We start from the raw sequence: 8,166 nt of genomic DNA, 5'->3' as shown, positions 1-8,166 counted from the left end.
ACCCAATAAGGTATCCTATTTCGTTTCTGAACAGTTGAAATTTTAGAAATTAATTTATATTTAGTCAAACCTACACCTTTGTGTTTTAATAAAATAAAACCTCATTTCATTACTAGGTAAAGTCAATTTTAACTCTCCAGTATTTCTTCAGAGGAATACTGAGTGAAAGTTTGTAGATCTGATTTCTTAAAAAAAAAAAAAAAAGTTTCTGTAAAAATAAAAGAACAAAACATTTGCTAATCTAACAATTTTCACATGTATAATTCAATAAAAGCAAGTACCTCAATCATATTGTGCAACTATTACCAATATCCATTGTTAAATTTCCCATTCCCATAAAAAAAGGACTCAATGATACCTAAACAATGACAAACTCTGACCCCGTCCCTCCTGCCCTTTGTAACCACTATTAAACTCTAATCTTGATGTTAGGTGCCATTAAGACAGTTCTGACTGAAAACGACCCTATCTACAACAGAACTAAACACCATCCAGTCCTGTGCCATTGTAGCAGTCCTTGCTGTTTTATGAGCCCATTGTTGCAGTCACTGTGACAATCAATCTTGCTGAGGGTCTTCTCCTTTTTTGCTGACTCTCTACTTTGCCTAGCATGATGTCCTTCTCCAGGGACTGGTCCCTCCTGATAACATGTCCAAAGCATGTGAGATGAAGTCTTGTCACCCTTGCATCTAAGGAGCATTCTGCTATACTTCTTCCAAGACAGATCTGTTCATTCTTCTGGCAGTCAATATTTTTCATCAACACAACATTTTGTTCAAATGCATCAACTCTTCTTCAGTTTTCCTTATTCATTGTCCAATTTTCCCATGCAAATGAGGTGATTGAAAATATATTGGCTTAGGTCAGGTACACTTTAGTCCTCAAGGGTTATCTCTGCTTTTTAACACTTTAAAGAGGTCTTTTGTGACACATTTGCCCAAGGCAATATGTCTTTCTATTTCTTGACTGATGCTTCCATATTCATTGATTGTGGATCCAAATAAAATGAAATCCTTAACAACTTCAATCTTTTCCCCATTTATCATGATGTTGCTTTTTGGTCCAGTTGTAAGGATGCTTGTTTTCTATATGTTTAGGTGTAATACATACTGAAGACTATAGTCTTTGATCTTGCTTCAGGTTCTCTTTACTTACAGCAAGCATGGTTGTGTTATCTGCATATCACAGCTTATTAATGATTCTTCCTCTGATCCTGCTACACAGTCTTCATGTAGTCTAGAATCTTGAATTATTTTCACAGCATATAGGTTTAATAAGTAAGGTAAAAGGATACAGTTGTGACACACACCTTTCCTAATTTAAAACCATGCAGTTTTCCCTTGTTCTGTTTGAATGACTGCCTCTTCATCTATGTGCAGGTTCCACATGAGCACAATTAAAAGTTTTGGAATTCCCATTCTTTGCAATGTTATCAGTAATCTATTATGATCCACACTGTTGAATGCCTTTTCATAGTCAATAAAACACAAGTAAGTATCTTTCCAGTATTCTCTACTTTTAGCCAACATCCTTATGACATTAACAATGCTGTCTCTTTTCCCATGTCCTCTTTGAATCTGGCTTGAATTTCTGGCAGTTCCCTGTTGATGTACTGTAGCAATCATTTTTGAATTATCTTTAGTAAAATTTTACTTGTGTGTGATATTAATGATATTATTTGATAATTTCTGCATTCTGTTGGATCACCTTTCTTTGGAATGGGCACAAATATGAATTTCTCACAGTTGTTTGGGCAGGTAGCTGTCTTCCAAATTTCTTGGCATAGATGAGTGAGTGCTTCCTGAATTGCACCCATTTGTTGAAACATCTCAATTGGTATTCCATCAATTCTTGGAAAGTTTTTTTTTTTGTCCTCCCAATGACTTCAGTTCATCTTGGGCTTCTTCCTTCAATACCATATGTTCTTGATCATATGCTACCTCCTAAAATAGTTGAACACTGACCAAATGACTCATTCCTGCCATCTTTTTTGTATGATTCCTGTGTTGCTCAATATTTTGTCCATATAATCCTTTAATAGGAGCTCTGGTGGTATCATGCCTAAGGCATTTGACTGCTAACCAGAAGGGTGGTGGTTCAAACCTACCAGCCACTCCTCAGAAGGAAGACTGGGCAATTTACTTCCATAGTGATACCGCTTTGGAAACCCAAGGAGGGGTTGCTATGAGTCAGCACCTACTTGACTGCTGTAAGTTGTTTGTTTTTGGTTTAGTTTTCAATCCTTGATACTGCCTCGGAAACCCAAGGAAGGGTTGCTATGAGTCTGTCTGACTACATGGTACACAACAACAACAACAATGTTGCAACTTGAGGCTTGCCTTTTTTCTTTAGTTCTTTCACTTGAGAAATGCTGAGTGTATTTTTCTCTTTGATTTTCTAACTCAGGTCTTTGCGATTTCAGTATAACACTTTATCTTCTTGAGCTGTCCTTTGAAATCTTCTGTTCAGCTCTCTTACTTCATTATTTCTTCCATTTGTGCAAAAAGGACAAGGAGGCCCCATCTTCTGACCCCTCTAACCACACGAGAGGAAGACAGAATCACTATCAGCAGCCCAAGGCCTATTCTTGCAAGGGCAGACATGCTGCCTCCCTCCAGCTCTTTCTCCAACCGTTCCGCTCAAAACACCCACCACCTCTCTCCTGGGTTCTACAATTCGCTGAAGTGGCCACACAGAACTCACAGATTATTGGGTTTATTAGAGAAGCACCAGGTTACAATTCAAGTTCAGGAAAAATGCTCAGTCTCTCTCCCAGCCCACTGTCTCTTACCCAACAGTCTCTCACAATCTCTCTCCCAGCAGTGCGTGTCCCTATCAAGAATGTGTGTCTCTTGCATCTCTCCCAGCAGTGCATTTCTTCTCTTTCAACAGCTTTCTTCTCTTTCAACAGTGCCTTTCTTCTCAGCAGTACGTCCTTCTCACCCAGAGTCAGAGAGAGTTCTGCCTCTAGGAGGCCTCCTTTTGAGCTCGGCAGAGTGGCCAAACCAACCAACCAATCTTAACATCAGAATTCTAAGCACCTGAGAGTGAGCCTCCCAGAACATTGTGTTGTGCCACACCCAGCAGAAATAACCCAGGTGGATAACATTTACAATCAGGAGCTCCTCAGTTGCTCATTCCACCACTGAGTTTACAATGACTAGAAAAACCATACTAAGTAATTTACTACACCACAATTTTCTTTAGCTAGTCTATGTTCAAGAGCCCATTCAGAGTTTCTGCTGACATTTATTTAGGTATTCTCTTTACTGTCATTTTAATGACCTTTTGCTTTCTTTATGCTTGTTGCCTTGGTATCATCCCACAACTCGTTTGATCTTCAGTCATTAGTATTCAATGTGTCAAATCTGGTCTTGAGATGGTTTCTAAATTCAGGTGGGATATACTCAAGGCCATACTTTGGCTCTTGTGGACTTGTTTTAATTTTCTGTAGCTTTGACTTGAACTTTTGTATGAACAATTGATGGTCTACTTCACAGTCACATACTGGCCTTAACGTGACTGATGATATTGAGCTTCTCCATCATCTCCTTCCACAGATGTAGATGAGTCAATTCTTGTGTAGTCCATCCAGCAAGGTCCACACGTATAGTCACTATTTACTTTGTTATTAAAAGATATGTGCAGTGAAGAAGTCAATGGTCTTGCAAAATTCTGTCATAAAATCTTTGGCATCATTTCTATCACCAAGGCCATATTTTTCAACTAACAATCCATTGTCTTCGTTTCCAATTTCTGTGTTCCAATCAGCAGTAATTATCAATGCATCTTGATTGTATGCTTGATTAATTTCAGGCTATAGGAATTAGTGAATGTCTTCAATTTCTCCATCTTTGGCATGAGTGCTTGATGCATTAATTTGAATAATAATCATCATAATTTATCTTCCTTGTAGATGTTATTATCCTATCACTGACAGAATTGTGTTTCTGGATATATTTGGAAATACTCTTTTCAACAATGAATATTCCTTTTTCAATTTGTTTTTCTTGGCATAGTAGACCATATGAGTATCCAATTCCAATGTGCAATACCAGTCCATTCCAGTTCACTTATGCCTAGCATATAGTTTTTATGTGTTCTTTTTGTTGTTGTTGTTTTTGATGACTTCCATTATTACTAGATTCATTTATGCATGTCATATTCCAATTATTAATGGATGTTTGCAACTGTTTCTTCTCATATTGAGTCATGCCATATCAGCAAATGAAAGTTCTGAATGCCTTACTCTATCCACATTGTTCGGTAGACTCTACTTTGTGGAGCAAGTAGACTCTGCTTCCCTAGCCTTATTATGAGTATTTCCTGATCTGAAGAGCTCATCTTTTGATAGGTACTATATCAGACAATGATGCACTGCTTTTTATAAGGTTTTTACTGGTCTTTTTTTTCATAGTTTGCCTGGTCATTTTTCCAAGTCTATCTTAGTTTGGAACATCTGCTAAAATCTGTCCACCATGGGTTACCCTGTTGGTATTTGAAATACTGGTGGCATAACTTCCAGCATCAAAGCAATGCACAAGCCACCACAGAATGACAAACTGAATTAAGAGTGGTGACTAATCTATAAATTTTTGCTGTTTCCAGGTACTTCTTATTAGTGAATGTAGTCTTGATTCTTATAAGGCTGGTTTGTGTGGAAAGAACTGTTTCATGACTGATTTGCTGCCCTGAACCTCAATGTTGTACAGAAGTGTTTCACAGTTGTGGAGTGATAAGGGTGGGGATGAGGATGAAGAAATAGCACTGTGAATCTAACTCAGTGCAAAGTCTTTGCCCTTGCTGGAACAGCAACATGAAACTCAAGCTCTCCTGTTGATAACTGGAACATGTCTGTTCATGAATAATGCCTAATTCTTTCAAAGCATCTAAATAAAGCTCAGTGATAGTTTTCCAAAAAAATATTAGTAGACAAAACTTCTTTTAGTTGTTAATTACTCATAGTAGAAAATGATAATCACATTTCCTTAGGTCTGCTGGATTTCAACATTGAGATCCTTGACATTGATTGCTCTTTGAAATATCAAACATCAAATGATTAAGGAAATGTGCTTGAAAGAAATTATATTTAAATTTAGTCCTGTTAAAATCCTGGTTGTGATAAGAGTAATTCTGCAAATTATACTGGTTTATTAACACACTGTATCTGTTATCTGCCCCTTGTCAGTTGACCCAGAGACAGCAACTCTGAAGCAATTGTTTGTGGTTTCCTTAAGAGATGATTAACCAAAATAATGAGTTATCTTCCTGGGGAATGTTTTGTTGGAGGTGAAGTTCAGTGAAAAGCATGTTTCTTAAACATCAAGCTGGAATTGGATGCTGAATTTTGTCTCATTCTATTTGGGGAAGGCAGTTCTCATGATTTTCCTTTATAAAATAATTAACTTCAAATTTAACATAATTTTATAATTGACAGGAATGTTTAAGATAGTTTTATTCAATCCTCTTCATTTTACACGTGAGAAATCTAAAATAAAATTTTAATAGATCACTATTATATGCCTATTATATTTTAGGTCCTGTGGGAAATATTGGGGAGTTCATGGAAAATAATCAATGATGATTGATTTGACCATAGAGACAGGTCATAAAATTAGTTAGTGCAGACCAGTGCTAGAGTAGCACCCAGCCTGCTTATGCTTTGACCAGCCACCTTGCCTCAAGAACTCCTTGAAAGCCTTAGGCATTCTCCTTTGCTCATCCAAACTCTCACTTCTGATTTCATGACATCAGAGAAGAAGGGTGGTTATCAACACTTGACCTTCTTTATTTCCCCTCAAATGCATATGTGAGAGAACACATGTAATTTTTAGTACCCTTTCAGGGCATGTGTAGCTCTCCTGACATCCATGGGCATTGAGCAAGGAACTCTGTAGCTGTCTAATTTTACGGGCCATCAGCCTTGAAATTTGGGGATTTTGTGAGGTCTGCTAAATTTTTACTATAGGTGAAAATTTTATTCATTACTCAATGAATCAGTCAAACCAACAAGTAATTGATAAGCCATTTTCCAGACGCTGTGGGAGGATATAGAATTTTAAGACATGATCCTTATTTTACTGATGAGGAAATTAAAGCTTATAGAGATGTTAAATAACAGATGCCCACAGCCTAAGCAGGCTTCAGTAAGTAGTGAGACCTGGGCTTTAAACTCTTAACTCCAGAGCTTTTTTCCTCCCCAGAATTTATTTTGAAATGTCAGAGAAAGCTACAGGGTAAAAACACTTATAATTGTGTAACAGACCAGGAGTGTTTTAAGAGTCTGAAAATGATGGAGATCAGTAAGGGCTGGAGAACACAAAGAAAACATCTTGAATGGTTAAACCATCAAAGAATGAGTAAGATATGGATAAATAAAATAGGGTCAAAATAATTAATTTTAATTTCACCTGGAAGTGTCAAAAATGCTGGGAATTGATGGAAATTTACAAAGAGCAAACATGGTAGTAAAATAATCCCCACTACTTCAAATCTAGCTTTCAATACAGATGTATATCCATGTTTATCTATATGGTCAATGTTTTTTCTGCCTAAGGCACTTGGCTGCTAACCAGAAGGCTGGTGGTTCAAACCCACCAGCCACTCCTCAGAAGGAAGATGGGGCGATCTACTTCTGTAGTGATACTGTCTCGGAGACCCAAGGAAGGGTTGCTATGAGTTGGGGCCAACTTGATGGCACGCAACAACAACAACAAACAACAACATCTGATATTTTAAAACAGAGAAAAGAATTAGGTATTTAGGATCTGGTAAATTCACTACACATTTACTTATTTGATAATTAGGTAATAAATAGAAAATAATAGACAATATTGGACAATAAACAGTCCTTGCTCTCAAGAAACTTAGATTCTATTTGGGAAATTATAACTTCAATTACACTTGAAGATACAGAATTTATTAATTCTTGGTTATTTTTGTTTCTTTTTATGCAGAATGAGCAAAATTAAACCAATATTTTTACAAGGGCTCCCAAATACATTTTTCACTAGAAACAGGCAAATATAGATCCTTAATTTTAATTAAAGGGCTAATAACATGGTGTATAACCTTTCAAGGCACTTTATTTAATCTGTGGTTTTTATTTTATTCAAAGCAATTAAATTGGTCTATAACTTATAATGATCCCACTGAGAGAATTTTTAAGCACTCAATTTGCCATAATGCAAGCACTGTCATGTGTACACCTCTGTTTATATAAAATAATTATAAACTATAATTATTGAGTGCCATGCTAAGAGCTTGACCAGATTTATCTCATTCAATCTCCTTAACAGTGGTGTGTTGTGCCTCTATTTTCTCCATTGTACAGATGAGAAAGTCAGCAAAGAAAACATGAACCTAGTTAGAGAGGGGAAAGTCTTAAGGGATTAGACACAATATACTCAGGTGGTAATGACAAGGAACTTTTCTCTTAAAATGCTATCTAATAATCTTCCATTTGCTCAACATTTAAAAAACAGAAGTATTGAAATTGATGAGTTGTTTTTGGGTCAGCCCTACATTTGAACTTACACAGAACAATGTAAGGTCAGGTGTTTCTCATGTAATCTTTTTGTGTTTCTTAAACTAGAAGATTTAGAATATGTATGTTTATGTAGATTCTGTACTACTTGAATTGACACAATTAGTAAGTCACAAAGCCAGGATTTAAACCCAGGCATGAATGATTCCAGAAAATAAAGGCCCTTTACTTTGCCCTGCTGCTATGCTACCTCAATTCAAGACTACCTTTTATCACATTCATTATATCCATATTTCAAGAGATTGCAAATTTTCCAAATATACCTTCAAAAGTGTTTTAAAATTATAATGTAAGAGTACATAAAGAACCCAACATAGGAAGTTACAGGTCAGAGTAAAATAAATGTGCATGACTCATCACCATTATCAACAGAATCATCATCCTTGCTGTTGTTGTTGTTAGGTGCCATCGAGTTGTGTCTGACTCATAGCTACCCCATGCACAGCAGAACGAAACACTGCCTGATCCCATTCCAGCTCCACAATCCCTGCTATACTTGAGCCCATCATCGCAGCCACCATGTCAATCCATCTCACTGAAGGCCTCCCCCTCTTTTGTCTACCCTCCACCCTACCAAGCATGACATCCTTCTCCAAAGAATGGTCCCTTCTGACAACATG

Source organism: Orycteropus afer, unplaced genomic scaffold, assembly GCF_000298275.1.
Source record: "Orycteropus afer afer isolate SDZICR_OR568_19922 unplaced genomic scaffold, OryAfe1.0 scaffold00005, whole genome shotgun sequence".
NCBI lineage: Eukaryota > Metazoa > Chordata > Mammalia > Tubulidentata > Orycteropodidae > Orycteropus > Orycteropus afer.
This window is presented reverse-complemented; position numbering follows the sequence as displayed.